Here is a 20,530-nt window from a genome sequence, read left to right on the forward strand (position 1 = left end):
AGTTCAGTGTGTCAAATAGGAGGGCCTGTTGTCCGGACCTCTGGTAGTCTCTATGGGGGACACACAGGGTTCAATTCTCGGGCCGACTTTTTCTCTGTATATATCAATGATATCGCTCTTGCTGCGGGTGATTCCCTGATCCACCTCTACGCAGACGACACCATTCTGTATACATCTGGCCCTTCTTTGGACACTGTGCTATCTAACCTCCAAATGAGCTTCAATGCCATACAACACTCCTTCCGTTGCCTCCAACTGCTCTTAAACGCAAGTAAAACCAAATGCATGCTCTTCAACTGATTGCTGCAGGCACCCACCCGCCCTACTAGCATCACTACTCTGGACGGTTCTGACTTGTGGCAATTACAAATACCTAGGTGTCTGGTTAGACTGTAAACTCTCCTTCCAGACTCATATTAAACATCTCCAATCTCCAATCCAAAATGAAATCAAAAATGAAATCAAAAATCCTATTCCTATTCCGCAACAAAGCCTCCTTCACTCACGCCGCCAAACATACCCTCATAAAACTGACTATCCTTCCAATCCTGGACTTCGCCGATGTAATTTACAAAATAGCTTCCAATACTCTACTCAGCAAACTGGATGCCGTCTATCACAGTGTCATCCGTTTTGTCACCAAAGCTCCTTATATCACTCACCACTGCGACCTGTATGCTCTAGTCGGCTGGCCCTCGCTACATATTAGTCTCCAGACCCACTGGCTCCAGGTCATCTTTTTAATCTATGCTAGGTAAAGCTCCGCCTTATCTCAGCTCACTGGTCACGATCACAACACCCACCCGTAGCACGCGCTCCAGCAGGTATATCTCACTGGTCATCCCCAAAGCCAACACCTCGTTTGGCTGTCTTTCCTTCCAGTTCTCTGCTGCCAATGACTGGAACGAATTGCAAAAATCACTGAAGCTGGAGACTTATATTTCCCTCACTAACTTTAAACATCAGCTGTCTGAGCAGCTAACTGATCGCTGCAGCTGTACATAGTCCATCTGTAAATAGCCCACCCAATCTACCTCATCCCCATATTGTTTTTATTTACTTTTCTGCTCTTTTTCACACCAGTATTTCTACTTGCACATCACAATCTGCTCATCTATCACTCCAGTATTAATTCTAAACCTCCTCATGCCATTTGCACACACTGTATATAGACTTTATTCTTTTCTATTTTGTTATTGACTGTACGCTTGTTCGTTCCATGTGTAACTCTGTGTTGTTGTTTGTGTCGCACTGCTTTGCTTTATCTTGGCCAGGTCGCAGTTGTAAATGAGAACTTGTTCTCAACTAGCTTACCTGGTTAAATAAAGGTGAAATAAAAATGTAATAAAAATAAATAATCAAGTGTTTTTCTTAATTTTGACTATTTTTTACATCCTGGTGACACTGTCATTGGTTTATTTAGAATTCTAGGCAAACTTAACCAGCATGGCTACCACAGCATTCAGCAGCGATACACCATCCCATCTGGTTTGTGCTTAGTGGGACTATGATTTGTTTTTCAAAAGGACAACAGGACAATGACCCAACACACCTCCAGGCTGTGTAAGACCAAGAAGGAGAGTGATGGAGTGCTGCATCAGATGACCTGGCCTCTACAAACACCTGACCACAACCCAATTGAGATGGTTTGGGATTAGTTGAATCGCAGAGTGAAGGAAAAGCAGCCAACAAGTGCTCAGCATATGTGGGAACTCATTCAAGACTGATGGAAAAGCATTGCAGGTGAAGCTGGTTGAGAGAATGCCAAGAGTGTGCAAAGGAGGGCTGCTTTGAAGAATCTGTAATATAAAATATATATATATATATATATATATATATATATATATATATTTTTTGGTTACTACTTGGATAGTACTTTTTTTTGGTTACTACATGATTCCATATGTGTTATTTCATAGTTTTGATGTCCTCACTATTATTCTACAATGTAGAAAATAGTTTTTTTTTAAATAAGAAAAACCCTTGAATAAGTAGGTGTGTCCAAACTCTTGACTGGTACTGTATATAGTATACATATATTATAAGATCATCAAATCATTGTAATGTGGGTAACCTTTATCTGAATAAAAATTATTCAAATCTAGAAGTAAACATTCAACCAGAGAGGGTCCTTAGATTGTGGGAAAGGCCTGGAAAAGGCCTGGAAAAGGCCACACATGACTGTTGTTCTCAACCAGCCTACCTGGTTAAATAAAGTTGAAATAACAAAAAATAATAAATGTACTCAGAGCATTCGTGGAACAACTGGCAAGTGTCTTCATTGACATTTTTAACCTCTCCCTGAGCATGTGTGTAATGCCAACATGTTTCAAGCAGGCCACCATAGTCCCTGTGCCCAAGAAAGTGAAGGTAACCTGCCTAAATGACTACTGCCCCGTAGCACTCATGTCGGTAGTGTCATGCCCTGGCCATAGAGAGGCTTTTATTCTCTATTTTGGGTAGGCCAGGGTGTGACTAGGGTGGGCATTCTAGTTTCTTAATTTCTATGTTTTCTGTTTCTATGTTTTGGCCGGATATGGTTCTCAATCAGGGACAGCTGTCTATCGTTGTCTCTGATTGGGAATCATACTTAGGCAGCCTCTTTGTCTTTGTATTTTGTGGGTAATTATCTTGGTTAGTGGCACTCTTGCCCTAGGAAGCTTCACGGTTGTTTCTTTGTTTCTTGTTTTGTTGGCGACATTTACATAAATAAAGGAAAATGTATGCTCACGACGCTCACCTTGGTCCGGTCATTTCCACGACGACGGCCGTGACAGGTGATAAAGTGATTTGAAAGGTTGGTCATGGCTTGCATCAAACCGGAAACGCTAGACCCACTCAAATTCGCATACTACCCCACAGATCCACAGACGACACAATCTCAACACCTCCCTCTGCAACTGGATCCTGGACTTCCTGACGGGCCACCCCCCAGGTGGTAAGGGTAGGCAACAACACATCTGCCACGATAATCCTCAACGCTAGGTCCCCTCAGGGGTGCGGCTTAGTCCCCTGCTGTACACCCTGTTCACTCACTACTGCATAGCCAAGCACGACTCCAACACCATCATTAAGTTTGCTGATGACACAACAGTGGTAGGCCTGATCACCGACAATGATGAGACAGCCTATAGGGAGGAGGTCAGAGACCTGGTTGTGTGGTTCCAGGACAACAACCTCTCCCTCAACGTGAGAAAGACAAAGGAGCTGATCGTGGACTACAGGAAACGGAGGGCCGAACACACCCCCATTCACATCGATGGGGCTGTAGTGGAGCGGATCGAGAGTTTCCACACCAACAAACTATCATGGTCCAAACACACCAAGACAGTCGTAAAGAGCGCCCGACAACACATTTTCTCCCTCAAGAGACTGAAAAGATTTGGCATGGGTGCCCAAATCCTCAAAAAGTTCTACAGCTGCACCATCTGGTTGCATCACAGCCTTGTATGGCAACTGCTCGGCATCCGACCATAAGACGCTACACAGGGTAGTGCATACGGCCCAGTACATCATTGGGGCCAATCTTCCTGACATCCAGGACCTATATACCAGGCGGTGTCAGAGGAAGGCCCAAAAAATGGTCAAAGACTCCAGTCACCAAATTCATAGACTGTTCAGGGTTAGATTTGCAGCTTGGGTGAAAGAAGAGTGATTACAATACAGGAAACCAAGTCTAAATTTAACCTGCAGATTTGATATGTGCTGGGAAAAGGACAGTGTACCGTCAAGCCATTCAGTGTACCGTCTAGTACTTGTGTGAGGTGACTACCTCAAGCTCTAAACCCTCAGAGGTAGTAATCACACCCGTGGGGAGAGGGGCATTCTTCTTACTAAACCACATTTCCTTTGTTTTGGAGGTGTTCAGAACAAGGTTAAGGGTTGAGAAAGCTGGTTGGACACTAAGAAAGCTTTGTTGTAGTAGAGCATTTAAGACAAAATCCTGGGAGGGGCCAGCTGAGTATAAGACTGTATCATCTACATATAAATGGATGAGAGAGAGCTTCCTACTGCCTCAGCTATGTTGTTTATGTAAATTTAGAAGAGCGAGGGGCCTAGGTTCGAGCCTTGGGGTACTCCCTTGGTGACAGGCAGTGGCTGAGACAGCAGATGTTCTGACACTTCACTTTATTGAGAGAGGTAGTTAGCAAACCAGGCCAAAGACCCCTCAGACACACAAATACTCCTTAGCCGACCCACAAGAATGGAATGGTCTACCGTATCAAAAGCTTTGGCCAAGTCAATAAAAATAGCAGCACAACATTGCTTAGAATCAAGGGCAATGGTGACATCATTGAGGACCTTTAAGGTTGCAGTGACATATCCATAACCTGAGTGGAAACCAGATTGGATAGCAGAGAGAATACTATAGACATCAAGAAAGCCAGTCAATTGATTGATAAAAAGGCAAAATAGAAATAGGCCTATAACAGTTAGGATCAGCTTGATCTCCCCCTTTAAATAAAGGACACACCGTGGCTGCCTTCCAAGCATATACTGTATCTGTACATACGAGACATACCTTATATACTGTACCTGTACATACGAGACATACCTTATATACTGTAACTGTACATACGAGACATACCATATATACTGTACCTGTACATACGAGACATACCTTATATATTGTACCTGTACATATGAGACATACCATATATACTGTACCTGTACATACGAGACATACCTTATATACTGTACCTGTACATACGAGACATACCTTATATACTGTAACTGTACATACGAGACATACCATATATACTGTACCTGTACATACGAGACATACCTTATATATTGTACCTGTACATATGAGACATACCATATATACTGTACCTGTACATATGAGACATACCATATATACTGTACCTGTACATACGAGACATACCATATATACTGTACCTGTACATACGAGACATACCATATACTGTACCTGTACATACGAAACATACCTTATATACTGTACCTGTATATACGAGCAATAGCAAAATTACCATCCAGTTGAACAGGAATGTATTATGAGCCCTCAGTGCTTTACTCTAACAGGATATTATGTAGGTTCTGTTGAAAACCACACTAGAGAAATGGACCGTATGTTATGGTTAGCTTGTTTCTCAGCAGCTTACAGACGTAAGTGCAATGGGAATGGTTCCCTTTCAGCATGGAAGGGAATAAAGTGTGGTGTTGAATGTCAAATAATGGCTTACAGCCATCCTGAGGGGCTGGTCCCATAGTGGCGAATGTAGATTGTTTTGAAAAAGTCATGAATGTAAAATGATTTAGCGTTCAAAAAGCTCATAGGATACCATATTAGTTCACTCCACTGCAGACTATCGTCACAACGACATGCAACCCAATCTAACCAGGTTCTTAAGCAGGCGCCATTTAACGAATAACGATTAAGCATCTATCAAATATCACCATAACGATTAAGCTTTCAGAAAATATCACCACACATCTTAAGTGGTCTTCTAGCGACATGTTTCCTTGTAGAGTCTCACCCCCTCCGTTACATAGAAACCGGATAGTTCTACACAGAGCATTATACCCACAGAGAAAATAGACAAGCATCAACGTAACAATTAAATACTTCTGGAGGTAACCATTAGACCTTTAAAAACATACAGTAACCTTTCCAATGCACTGTGCGTTTCTAAACCTGTCTTAGTGTCTAATCCTAACCCTGAGATCACTCAGCCATCCGGGCCTCAGACACAAAGCCTGGAATGTAGAGGCTGATCCAGAGACATGACACCGCCTTCTAAATGATGCCTAAACAAACGCTGTTAAAGTTAAGAGCTGCAGTGATCCAGCAGGCTTACAGTCCCTACAGTCCCTGCTACAATCACTCCCCCTGGGCTGCTCAGCTAATGCTGAAAAATGGGCCCTTGACTAATGGGGGAAGTTAGCAAGAACTCAGCTCTGGTTTCAGAGGCTTTATTGCTATAAAGTATGATGCAGATACCTTCACTATGGCTTAGTTGACGATGAATGAGATGGGAGAGAGAGAGTTTCTTTCCTCCTCCTCCTCCTCCTCCTCCCCCTCCTCCTCCTCCTCCTCCTCCTCCTCCTCCTCCTCCCCCTCCTCCTCCTCCTCCCATCTTCCTCTTTCCCCTCCTCCTCCTGTCTTCCTCCTCCTCCTCCTCCTCCCCCCCCCTCCTCTTCTTCCTCCTCCTCCCCCTCCTCCTCCTCCTCATCACCCCTCCCCCTCCTCCCTCCTGCTTTCCCTAATGGTTTTGTGGTATTAATAATGAAAGCTGTCACAGAAGCGTGTAACCAGTATTTTCACTCCTACCGCATCAGCCCTCGAGACATCAGCCCTCGTGTCAGCAGTGATATTGAGCGGGAAGCTACTCACACCAGCTCTAAACAGAAATATCTATGTCATATCATACGTATGACTTCAAATCACACACTTTTAACCACATCACCCCAATACAGGGAAATCTGCTGGAGGCTTTATTAATGCGTATTTACAAACAAGCAGCAGCAACAGAGTAGACCTACTGTTAGCCAAACATGGAGGGAAAAACCTGTAAAGCTTAGACAGTATTGACATATACACAAGCAAGATAGAGGAACATAGCCTCTATCCAACACAGACCAGTTTCCTCTGTTTGATGGCAAACAGGCATTCCTAATTAAAGAAACTGTTGTATCAACACAACTGCAGCCTGTGTTTCTAAAGATAATAGTTTTCATACACCGACACTCCCCTTGTCAAAGAAACAGAAGCTGGCCAGCCTAAAATACTCAGCTCAATGTAAATCAAATCAAATGTGTTTATATAGCCCTTCTTGCATCAGCTGATATCTCAAAGTGCTGTACAGAAACCCAGCCTAAAACCCTCAGCTCAGTGTAACACCTGATATTCCAGTCTGTCCAAAGCAGGTTTAACGCCACCATTGAACCTCACCAACCATAGCATGATCTATGAGTAAAGCCAAACACTGTTACAACAATACCCTGTGTCAAGGCTAGATAGAAGGACACAGATGGCTCAATCCAATCTGTGGTTGCAGAGTTGTGTATTAAAGCTTTGATACAATTGCACTTGGACATTTGCCCAACAATTTCCTGTTACAACAACACAGATTAATACACAGATATTTCATTTGTTCATACTTGCCTGAATGGCAAAACACTTTCTACCACAGTATTCCCTGCGGTTATCTGGAAAGCAGTCAGGCAGAGAGGTGAGAGGAAAGAGGGGAGATGGGGAAGGAGGAGAGAGGAGGAGGGAGGGATGGAGGGAGGAGAAAGGGGGGTGGGAGGGAGGGGGGAGGGAGGAGAGAGGAGGGGGGAGAGGGGGGAGAGGAGGAGGGAGGGGGGATGGAGGGAGGAGAGAGGAGGAGGGAGGGATGGAGGGAGGAGAGAGGAGGGAGGAGGAGAGAGGAGGGAGGAGGGGGGAGGAGGAGGAGGGGGGAGGGGGGATGGAAAGAGAGAGGAGAGAGGAGAGCGGGGGAGGGAGGGAGGAGAGAGGAGGGAGGAGAGAATGGGAGGAGGGGGGGAGGGAGGGTGGGAGGGAGGAGAGAGGGGGAAGGAGGAGAGAGGAAAGAAGAGAGGGGGAGGAAGGAGAGAGGAGGGAGGGGTGTGGAAAGAGAGAGGAGAGAGGGGGAGGGAGGAGAGAGGAGAGAGGAGAGAGGGGTAGGGAGGAGAGAGGAAAGAAGAGGGGGAGGGAGGACTGGAGGGAGGAGAGAGGAGGGAGGAGAGGGGGGATGGAGGAGAGAGGAGAGAGGAGAGGGGGGGAGGAGGAGGGAGGAGGGAGAAGAGGGGGGGAGGAGAGAGGAAAGAAGAGAGGGGGAGGGAGGAGAGAGGAGGGAGAAGAGGGGGGGAGGAGGAGGAAGGGAGGAGAGAGGAGAGAGGGGGAAGGGAGGAGAGAGGAGGGAGTTTGGAGGAGTGGTGGGAGAGGGGGAGGAGAGAGGAGGGACGTGGAGGGAGGTGAGAGGAGGAAGAGGGGGTTAATACAGGGATAAAGTCTGGCATCTCTAGAACGCTGCATGTTCTGAAGATGACATAGTCATGACATCATAATGCAAAAAGCCAATGACATTAATCAACACATGACCTCACAGACAGACTGATCAGGTTTCATTCTAAAAGCTATGACAATCAGTTAATAGTGATAGTTTTGGAGAAGGAGAGGAGCTAGAGAAAACCGCCATTAATTATGTCTCGAACAAAAACAATAATGTGGCTTTGCAGGTAGTGGTGTGGTGCCAGTATAGGGGCGTGCCAATGGTGTGGTGTCAGTATAGGGTCGTTCCAATGGTGTGGTGTCGTGGTGTTGTGCTGTGTTCAGGTAAAGGTTGTTCTAGTGGTGTGGTGCTGTGTTCAGGTAAAGGTTGTTCCAGTGGTGTTGTGCTGTGTTCAGGTAAAGTTTGTTAAGGTAAAGGTTGTTCCAGTGGTGTGGTGCTGTGTTCAGGTAAAGTGTGTTCAGGTAAAGGTTGTTCCAGTGGTGTGGTGCTGTGTTCAGGTAAAGGTTGTTAAGGTAAAGGTTGTTCCAGTGGTGTTGTGCTGTGTTCAGGTAAAGTTTGTTAAGGTAAAGGTTGTTCCAGTGGTGTTGTGCTGTGTTCAGGTAAAGTTTGTTAAGGTAAAGGTTGTTCTAGTGGTGTGGTGCTGTGTTCAGGTAAAGGTTGTTCCAGTGGTGTTGTGCTGTGTTCAGGTAAAGTTTGTTAAGGTAAAGGTTGTTCCAGTGGTGTTGTGCTGTGTTCAGGTAAAGTTTGTTAAGGTAAAGGTTGTTCCAGTGGTGTTGTGCTGTGTTCAGGTAAAGTTTGTTAAGGTAAAGGTTGTTCCAGTGGTGTGGTGCTGTGTTCAGGTAAAGTGTGTTCAGGTAAAGGTTGTTCTAGTGGTGTGGTGCTGTGTTCAGGTAAAGGTCGTTCTAGTGGTGTGGTGCTGTGTTCAGGTAAAGTTTGTTCAGGTAAAGGTTGTTCTAGTGGTGTGGTGCTGTGTTCAGGTAAAGTTTGTTAAGGTAAAGGTTGTTCTAGTGGTGTGGTGCTGTGTTCAGGTAAAGTTTGTTCAGGTAAAGGTTGTTCCAGTGGTGTGGTGCTGTGTTCAGGTAAAGGTTGTTCTAGTGGTGTGGTGCTGTGTTCAGGTAAAGTTTGTTCAGGTAAAGGTTGTTCTAGTGGTGTGGTGCTGTGTTCAGGTAAAGTTTGTTCAGGTAAAGGTTGTTCTAGTGGTGTGGTGCTGTGTTCAGGTAAAGTTTGTTCAGGTAAAGGTTGTTCCAGTGGTGTTGTGCTGGTTTCAGGTAAAGGTTGTTCTAGTGGTGTGGTGCTGTTTTCAGGTAAAGGTTGTTCTAGTGGTGTGGTGCTGTGTTCAGGTAAAGTTTGTTCAGGTAAAGGTTGTTCTAGTGGTGTGGTGCTGTGTTCAGGTAAAGTTTGTTCAGGTAAAGGTTGTTCTAGTGGTGTGGTGCTGTGTTCAGGTAAAGTTTGTTCAGGTAAAGGTTGTTCTAGTGGTGTGGTGCTGTGTTCAGGTAAAGTTTGTTCAGGTAAAGGTTGTTCCAGTGGTGTTGTGCTGGTTTCAGGTAAAGGTTGTTCTAGTGGTGTGGTGCTGTGTTCAGGTAAAGGTTGTTCTAGTGGTGTGGTGCTGTGTTCAGGTAAAGTTTGTTCAGGTAAAGGTTGTTCCAGTGGTGTGGTGCTGTGTTCAGGTAAAGTTTGTTCAGGTAAAGTTTGTTCCTGTGGTGTGGTGCTGTGTTCAGGTAAAGTTTGTTCAGGTAAAGGTTGTTCTAGTGGTGTGGTGCTGTGTTCAGGTAAAGGTCGTTCTAGTGGTGTGGTGCTGTGTTCAGGTAAAGTTTGTTCAGGTAAAGGTTGTTCCAGTGGTGTGGTGCTGTGTTCAGGTAAAGGTCGTTCTAGTGGTATGGTGCTGTGTTCAGGTAAAGGTTGTTCAGGTAAAGTTTGTTCAGGTAAAGGTTGTTCTAGTGGTGTGGTGCTGTGTTCAGGTAAAGTTTGTTCAGGTAAAGGTTGTTCCAGTGGTGTGGTGCCTTGTTCAGGTAAAGGCCGTTCCAGTGGTATGGTGCTGTGTTCAGGTAAAGGTCGTTCTAGTGGTATGGTGCTGTGTTCAGGTAAAGGTTGTTCAGGTAAAGTTTGTTCCAGTGGTGTGGTGCTGTGTTCAGGTAAAGGTCGTTCTAGTGGTGTGGTGCTGTGTTCAGGTAAAGGTTGTTCTAGTGGTGTGGTGCTGTGTTCAGGTAAAGTGTGTTCAGGTAAAGGTAATTTCAGTGGTGTGGTGCTTTGTTCAGGTAAAGGCCGTTCCAGTGGTATGGTGCTGTGTTCAGGTAAAGGTTGTTCAGGTAAAGTTTGTTCAGGTAAAGTTTGTTCCAGTGGTGTGGTGCTGTGTTCAGGTAAAGGTCGTTCTAGTGGTGTGGTGCTGTGTTCAGGTAAAGTGTGTTCAGGTAAAGGTAATTTCAGTGGTGTGGTGCTTTGTTCAGGTAAAGGCCGTTCCAGTGGTATGGTGCTGTGTTCAGTATTTGGTTTTTCCATTTATTTTTTAAGGTTGGACTTTAGCACGTATAGCACATTAGCACACATGTTAGTTGTCTCTCCGTATTTAGATTTCAGGAAACATTATTTTGTCTGATCTTCCCTGTTTTTGTTGTGCTCAACTTTTTGATTTGCTTCCTGTCTTTAAGTTTGGTGTGGGTTTCTCTTTTGTTTTCCTCTTAGTAAGTACATTTAATGGAAGTTCATGGTGTGTGTCTTTTAGGTCCCACTTGTTGTTGATATTTAACTTTCAGTGGACACACCAATGAGTGTCTTTCAGAACCCCTCCTAAAACCTCACCTGTTTCACTTTGGTTGTTGTCAGTGACTCTTTGTTAGTTCCCCCACCAGTTTTAGCGACAATTTAGGTTTTCTTGCTCGGGAACGCAACTAAAAGGGGGCTCGTTCGAGATCTAATTTCCCATGAGTGTGGTCGTTGCTCTAGTCACGTACTTTGAAGATCTGCTGTTCCGACATATTACAGTGTTCAAAACACACTTTCATAGAAGAGTTTCTTTCACTTATAAACTCGAGGGGTTAAAAGATTGGTGGAATCATTTTTTAAGTTGCATAAACACACATATCAAACACACATATCAATGGACTTTAATTTGGAAGTGTTTGTGGAAAACCCAACATGGGAGATGGAAACTAACATGCACATAACCCTACATGGGGATGGAAACTATTACGCTTGTCCGATGTGTTAGGGCTTGTAAACCATTACGAACTACGAAGGGAAACCCAGCCGCGAGCTGCCCAGTGACGCGAGCCTACCAGACGAGCTAAATACCTTTTATGTTCGCTTCGAGGCAATCAACAAGCACGCATGAGAGCACCAGCTGTTTCGGATGACTGTGTGATCACGCTCTCTGCAGCCGATGTGAGCAAGACCTTTAAACAGGTCAACATTCACACGGATTACCAGGACGTATTCACAGAGCATGAACGACCAACTGGCAAGTGTCTTTACTGACATTTTCAAACTTCCCTAACAGAGTCTGTAATACATATATGTTTCAAGCAGACCACCATAGTCCCTATGCCCAAGAAAACAAAGGTAAACGACTCAGTAGCCATGAAGTGCTTTGAAAGGCTGGTCATGGCTCACATAAACACCGTCATCCCGGGAACCCTAGACCCACTCCAATTCGTATACTGCCACAACAGATCCACAGATGACGCAATCTCAATCTCATTCCACACTGCCCTTTCCCACCTGGACAAAAGGAACACATACGTGAGAATTCTGTTCATTCACCCACGACTACGTGGCCAAGCACAACTCCAACACCGTCATTAAGTTTGCTGATGACACAATAGTGGTAGGCCTGATCACCAACAACGATGAGACAGCCTATAGGGAGGAGATCAGAGACCTGGAGGTGTGGTGCCAGGACAACAACCTCTCCCTCAATGTGAGCAAGATAAAGGACTACTGCTGATCGTGGACTACAGAAAAAGGAGGGCGGAACACACCCCCATTCACATCGACGGGGCTGCAGTGGAGCGGGATGAGAGTTTCAAGTTCCTTTGTGTTCACGTAACCCTATAGTAACCCTATAGTAACTCTATAGTAACTCTACAGCAATCCTATAGTAACCCTACAGTAACCCTATAGTACCTCTACAGTAACCCCATAGTAAATCTATAGTAACCCTATAGTACCTCTACAGTAACCCTATAGTAACCCTATAGTAAATCTATAGTAACCCTATAGTAACCCGATAGTAACCATTTAGTAACCCTATCGTAACCCTATAGTAACTCTATAGTAACCCTATAGTAACCCTACAGTAACCCTATAGTAACCCAATAGTAACCCAATAGTAACCCTATAGTAACTCTGTAGTAACCCTATAGTAACCCTATAGTAACCCTATAGTAATCTACAGTAACTCAATAGTAACCCCATAGTAACTCTACAGTAACCATATAGTAACCCTATAGTAACACCATAGTAACTCTATAGTAACCCCATAGTAACTCTACAGTAACCCTATAGTAACCCTATAGTAACCCGATAGTAACCCTATAGTAACTCTACAGTAACTTTATAGTAAGTCCCATAGTAACTCCACAGTAACCCCATAGTAACACTACAGTAACCCTATAGTAACCCCGTAGTAACTATACAGTAACCCCATAGTAACTCTACAGTAACCCTATAGTAACCCTATAGTAACCCTATAGTAACCCTATAGTAACCCTACAGTAACCCTATAGTAACTCTATAGTAACACTACAGTAACTCTACAGTTACCCTACAGTAACCCTATAGTAACCATATAGTAACCCTATAGTAACCCTATAGTAACCCTATAGTAACTCTATAGTAACCTTATAGTAACTCTATAGTAACCCTGTAGTAACTCTACAGTAACCCTACAGTAACCCTACAATAACCCTATAGTAACTCTATAGTAACCTTATAGTAACTCCATAGTAACCTTATAGTAACTCTACAGTAACCCTGTAGTAACACTGCAATAACCCTATAGTAACTCTATAGTAACCCTATAGTAACCCTATAGTAACCCTATAGTAACCCTATAGTAACCCTAGAGTAACTCTATAGTAACCTTATAGTAACTCTATAGTAACCCTGTAGTAACTCTATAGTAACCCTATAGTAACTCTACAGTAACCCTGTAGTAACTCTACAGTAACCCTACAATAACCCTATAGTAACTATATAGTAACCCTATAGTAACCCTATAGTAACTCTATAGTAACCCTACAGTAACCCTATAGTAACTCTATAGTAACTCTACAGTAACCCTACAGTAACCCTATAGTAACTCTATAGTAACCCTGTAGTAACTCTACAGTAACCCTATAGTAACCCTATAGTAACTCTACAGTAACCCTATAGTAACTCTATAGTAACCTTATAGTAACCCTGTAGTAACTCTACAGTAACCCTATAGTAACTCTACAGTAACCCTGTAGTAACTCTACAGTAACCCTACAATAACCATATAGTAACTCTATAGTAACCGTATAGTAACTCTATAGTAACTATATAGTAACCCTGTAGTAACTCTACAATAACCCTATAGTAACTCTACAGTAACCCTATAGTAACCCTATAGTAACTCTATAGTAACCCTGTAGTAACTCTACAGTAACCCTATAGTAACTCTACAGTAGCCCTATAGTAACTGTACAGTAACCCTATAGTAACTATATAGTAACCCTGTAGTAACTCTACAATAACCCTATAGTAACTCTACAGTAACCCTATAGTAACCCTATAGTAACTCTATAGTAACCCTGTAGTAACTCTACAGTAACCCTATAGTAACTCTACAGTAACCCTAACTCTATTGTAACCCTAACTCTATAGTAACCTTATAGTAACTCTATAGTAACCCTGTAGTAACTTAACAGTAACCCCATAGTAACTCTACAGTAACCCTATAGTAACTCTATAGTAACTACAGTAACCCTATAGTAACTGTACAATAACCCTATAGTAACTCCACAATAACCCTATAGTAACTCTACAGTAACCCTATAGTAACCCTATAGTAACTCTACAGTATCCATGACTCTACAGTGACCCCATAGTAACTCTACAGTAACCCTAACTCTATAGTGACCCCATAGTAACTCTTTAGTAACCCCATAGTAACTCTATAGTGACCCCATAGTAACTCTACAGTAACCCTAACCCTATAGTAACCCTATAGTAACTCTATAGTAACCCTATAGTAACTCTATAGTAACCCTATAGTAACTCTACACTAACCCTGTAGTAACTCTACAGTATCCATGACCCTACAGTGACCCCATAGTAACTCTACAGTATCCATTACTCTACAGTAACCCTAACTCTATAGTGACCTCATAGTAACTCTATAGTAACCCTATAGTAACTATACAGTAACCCTGTAGTAACTCTACAGTAACCCTAACTCTATAGTGACCCCATAGTAACTTTCTAGCCCTTGCTATCTGCTTGCTTGCTAATTCGGCCTGCTAACAGCTAGCTTGTTTTTTTAACCTGGATAATACTCGCCAGTCTAGCTTCCCTGCCCCATCCACCGCTGCCCCCTGGACACTGATCACTTGGCTACATAGCTGATGCATGCTGGACTGTCCATTTATCACGGTACTCCATTCTGCTTGTTTATGTTTTATCTGTCGGCCCCAGCCGCACTCAGGCTCTGTGTGTAGTTAATCCGACCCTCCCTGCCTAGTCAACGCCATTTTACCTGCTGTTGTTGTGCTAGCTGATTAGCTGTTGTTGTCTCACCTACTGTTTTAGCTAGCTCTCCCAATTCAACACCTGTGATTACTGTATGCCTCGCTGTATGTCTCTCTCAAATGTCAATATGCCTTGTATACTGTTGTTCGGGTTAGTTATATAATTATCGACTTACGGAGGTGGTCCCTGCACAGGGACAGCTCAACGGAAATTTCAGAGCGCCACCTATAGTACTCGAGTATAGTACTCGATAAATCTCAAACTTTCATAAAAATACACATGCAAGGTACTGAATTAAAGCTACACTCGTTGTGAATCTAGCCACCAAGTCAGATTTGTAAAATGCTTTTCGGCGAAAGCATGAGAAGCTATTATCTGATAGCATGCACCCCCCTAAAATACCAGCACGACACGTAAACAACAGATTTTGCGGTAGCCGGCGCTACCCAAACCGCAGAAATAAAATATAAAACATTCATTACCTTGGACAAGCTTCTTTGTTGGCACTCCTATATGTCCCATAAACATCACAATTGGGTCTTTTTCCCGATTAAATCCGTCATTGTATACCCAAAATGTCATTTGCTGAAGGCCAGTCTGATGCTGCAAAAAGCCCATTTACAAGACGCAACGTCACTTTTTAAAATTACAAAAGTCGCCTATAAACTTTTACAAATCACTTCAAACTACTTTTCTAAACCAACTTAAGGTATTAATAAACGTTAATGATGTATCAAATTGATCACGGGGCGATCTGTATTCGATAGCAGCAAGTCTGGAAATCATCGTCCATTTTTTCAGTTTCACAACATACTGTGGTGCGCCTCAAGAAAGGAGGGGTCTATTCGTGTTGTAACCAAGGACAAATTGACAGCAATGACGACATCGTGTGGAAGCTGTAGGCGTTTACAGGGGATTCGCATATATTTTCTGTCGCCTTAAATAATACATTGAATGGCGGACGAATATTTTTTTTGTGTTTTTGGTAAACAGTTTTACCAGGGATTTTTACTCCTAAACACGTTCTGTTATAGCCACAGACCCGATTTAACCAGTTTTAGAGACTTCAGAGTGTTTTCTATTAACACATACTTATCATATGCATATACTATATTCCTGGCATGAGTAGCAGGACTTTGAAATGTTGCGCGATTTTTTACAAAAAGCTGCGAAAATTCGCATCATCCATAACAGGATATCATTGTTTTAGTTTACAATGGAGCCCCTAGTTCCACTCTTCATACCCCTGATACCTCCTTTGTCCCACCTCCCACACATGCGGTGACCTCACCCATTACAACCAGCATGTCCAGAGATACAACCTCTCTCATCATCACCCAGTGCCTGGGCTTACCTCCGCTGTACCCGCACCCCACCATACCCCTGTCTGCGCATTATGCCCTGAATATATTCTACCATGCCCAGAAATCTGCTCCTTTTATTCTCTGTCCCCAACACTCTAGGCGACCAGTTTTGATAGCCTTTAGCCGCACCCTCATACTACTCCTCCTCTGTTCCGCGGGTGATGTGGAGGTAAACCCAGGCCCTGCATGTCCCCAGGCACCCTCATTTGTTGACTTCTGTGATCGAAAAAGCCTTGGTTTCATGTCAACATCAGAAGCCTCCTCCCTAAGTTTGTTTTACTTACTGCTTTAGCACACTCTGCTAACCCTGATGTCCTTGCCGTGTCTGAATCCTGGCTCAGGAAGGCCAACAAAAATTCTGAGATTTCCATACCCAACTATAACATTTTCCGTCAAGATAGAACTGCCAAAGGGGGAGGAGTTGCAGTCTACTGCAGAGATAGCCTGCAAAGTAATGTCATACTTTCCAGGTCCATACCCAAACAGTTCGAACTACTAATTTTAAAAATTACTCTCTCCAGAAATAAGTCTCTCACTGTTGCCGCCTGCTACCGACCCCCCTCAGCTCCCAGCTGTGCCCTGGACACCATTTGTGAATTGATCGCCCCCATCTAGCTTCAGAGTTTGTTCTGTTAGGTGACCTAAACTGGGATATGCTTAACACCCCGGCAGTCCTACAATCTAAGCTAGATGCCCTCAATCTCACACAAATCATCAAGGAACCCACCAGGTACAACCCTAAATCTGTAAACAAGGGTACCCTCATAGACGTCATCCTGACCAACTGGCCCTCCAAATACACCTCCGCTGTCTTCAACCAGGATCTCAGCGATCACTGCCTCATTGCCAGTATCCGCTACGGAGCCGCAGTCAAACGACACCCCTCATCACTGTCAAACGCTCCCTAAAACACTTCTGTGAGCAGGCCTTTCTAATCGACCTGGCCCGGGTATCCTGGAAGGACATTGACCTCATCCCGTCAGTTGAGGATGCCTGGTCATTCTTTAAAAGTAACTTCCTCACCATTTTAGATAAGCATGCTCTGTTCAAAAAATGCAGAACTAAGAACAGATATAGCCCTTGGTTCACTCCAGACCTGACTGCCCTCGACCAGCACAAAAACATCCTGTGGCAGACTGCAATAGCATCGAATAGTCCCCGCGATATGCAACTGTTCAGGGAAGTGAGGAACCAATACACGCAGTCAGTCAGGAAAGCTAAGGCCAGCTTCTTCAGGCAGAAATTTGCATCCTGTAACTCCAACTCCAAAAAGTTCTGGGACACTGTGAAGTCCATGGAGAACAAGAGCACCTCCTCCCAGCTGCCCACTGCACTGAGGCTAGGTAACACGGTCACCACCGATAAATCCATGATTATCGAAAACTTCAACAAGCATTTCTCAACGGCTGGACATGCCTTCCGCCTGGCTACTCCAACCTCGGCCAACAGCTCCGCCCCCCCGCAGCTACTCGCCCAAGCCTCTCCAGGTTCTCCTTTACCCAAATCCAGATAGCAGATGTTCTGAAAGAGCTGCAAAACCTGGACCCGTACAAATCAGCTGGGCTTGACAATCTGGACCCTCTATTACTGAAACTATCCGCTTCCATTGTCGCACCCCCTATTACCAGCCTGTTCAACCTCTCTTTCATATCGTCTGAGATCCCCAAGGATTGGAAAGCTGCCGCAGTCATCCCCCTCTTCAAAGGGGGAGACACCCTGGACCCAAACTGTTACAGACCTATATCCATCCTGCCCTGCCTATCTAAGGTCTTCGAAAGCCAAGTCAACAAACAGGTCACTGACCATCTCGAATCCCACAGTACCTTCTCCGCTGTGCAATCTGGTTTCCGAGCCGGTCACGGGTGCACCTCAGCCACGCTCAAGGTACTAAACGATATCATAACCGCCATCGATAAAAGACAGTACTGTGCAGCCGTCTTCATCGACCTTGCCAAGGCTTTCGACTCTGTCAATCACCATATTCTTATCGGCAGAATCAGTAGCCTCGGTTTTTCTGATGACTGCCTTGCCTGGTTCACCAACTACTTTGCAGACAGAGTTCAGTGTGTCAAATCGGAGGGCATGCTGTCCGGTCCTCCGGCAGTCTCTATGGGGGTGCCACAGGGTTCAATTCTCGGGCCGACTCTTTTCTCTGTATATATCAATGATGTTGCTCTTGCTGCGGGCGATTCCCTGATCCACCTCTACGCAGACGACACCATTCTATATACTTCCGGCCCGTCCTTGGACACTGTGCTATCTAACCTCCAAACGAGCTTCAATGCCATACAACACTCCTTCCGTGGCCTCCAACTGCTCTTAAACGCTAGTAAAACCAAAGGCATGCTTTTCAACCGTTCGCTGCCTGCACCCGCACGCCTGACCAGCATCACCACCCTGGATGGTTCCGACCTTGAATATGTGGACATCTATAAGTACCTAGGTGTCTGGCTAGACTGTAAACTCTCCTTCCAGACTCATATCAAACATCTCCAATCGAAAATCAAATCTAGAGTCGGCTTTCTATTCCGCAACAAAGCCTCCTTCACTCACGCCGCCAAACTTACCCTAGTAAAACTGACTATCCTACCGATCCTCGACTTCGGCGATGTCATCTACAAAATTGCTTCCAACACTCTACTCAGCAAACTGGATGCAGTTTATCACAGTGCCATCCGTTTTGTCACTAAAGCACCTTATACCACCCACCACTGCTACCTGTATGCTCTAGTCGGCTGGCCCTCGCTACATATTCGTGACCAGACCCACTGGCTCCAGGTCATCTACAAGTCCATGCTAGGTAAAGCTCCGCCTTATCTCAGTTCACTGGTCACTATGGCAACACCCACCCGTAGCACGCGCTCCAGCAGGTGTATCTCACTGATCATCCCTAAAGCCAACACCTCATTTGGCCGCCTTTCGTTCCAGTTCTCTGCTGCCTGTGACTGGAACGAATTGCAAAAATCGCTGAAGTTGAAGACTTTTATCTCCCTCACCAACTTCAAACATCTGCTATCTGAGCAGATAACCGATCGCTGCAGCTGTACATAGTCTATCGGTAAATAGCCCACCCATTTTTACCTACCTCATCCCCATACTGTTTTTTTTTTTTTTTTTACTTTTCTGCTCTTTTGCACACCAATATCTCTACTAGTACATGACCATCTGATAATTTATCACTCCAGTGTTAATCTGCAAAATTGTAATTATTCGCCTACCTCCTCATGCCTTTTGCACACAATGTATATAGACTCTCTTTTTTTTCTACTGTGTTATTGACTTGTTAATTGTTTACTCCATGTGTAACTCTGTGTTGTCTGCTCACACTGCTATGCTTTATCTTGGCCAGGTCACAGTTGCAAATGAGAACTTGTTCTCAACTAGCCTACCTGGTTAAATAAAGGTGAAATAAAATACAAATAAACTCTATAGTAACTCTATAGTGACCCCATAGTAACTCTATAGTAACTCTATAGTGACCCCATAGTAACTCTATAGTAACTCTACAGTGACCCCATAGTAACTCTATAGTAACTCTATAGTGACCCCATAGTAACTCTATAGTAACTCTATAGTGACCCCATAGTAACTCTACAGTAACCCTATAGTGACCCCATAGTAACTCTACAGTAACCCTATCACCACCGACAGTCAGCATTTCTCTGTTCAAACCTTTAATATGTAATATATATACAGTTTAGTAGACACTTTTAGCCAATCTGGTCACTGCTTCAAAGACCCCTTCTAGACAAGGTGGTAGATGATCTTTCCAGTCATCAGATAAGAGGATGATGTTTACCCCCTAACTTAGATGAAAACGCTGGTAAGATGAGGTACAGGGAGGGGGGAGCGGTCACCTGTTGGTCAGAGTGAGATGCTTCTCTGTCATTGGACAAGGCCTTGGCTAGGTGGGTTTACCTCAAAGCTCTATCTGCTCTGTGATTGGTTGGCCATCTGAGCTCCGCTCTGTGGTTGGTTGGTCTCCTGTTTAGGGGAAAGACACCCAGTCTGTCATCACTGTGGCTCAGAGAAAAAGAGCATCGTCGCATGACCAAACACTATGAAACACAGGTGTTTCATATCTGAACAGAGATACAGAGATATCACTGAGCTGTTTATTATAAAACAGATTCTAACCAAAGCGGAATTCTAGCAACCAGCTGCAGAGCAACAAGCAGACCAGTAATACCATGATGGCAGAAAGGTTCAGATAGTCAGATAAACGCCTCGCTCTTTCATCAGACTTCAACATTGTTTTATTTCTGCAGTGAATAACCATAAAGCAACACTGGAATTTACCGAGAGGGTAGTAAAACATCTTATCTTTCCAATCACAGCTGTATCTGTTGTCCTTGAGTGACAAGCAGTTAGCCATCGTGCATGAAGCTGGTCTTTCTGCGGTCTTCTTCGTGGTGGGAGTTTAGGATGTAAACATAATACCAACATGCTCAGAGAGTACATAATTTCCTCCTCACAGGAGCT

The sequence above is a fragment of the Oncorhynchus clarkii genome, chromosome 30 (assembly GCF_045791955.1).
Source record: "Oncorhynchus clarkii lewisi isolate Uvic-CL-2024 chromosome 30, UVic_Ocla_1.0, whole genome shotgun sequence".
NCBI lineage: Eukaryota > Metazoa > Chordata > Actinopteri > Salmoniformes > Salmonidae > Oncorhynchus > Oncorhynchus clarkii.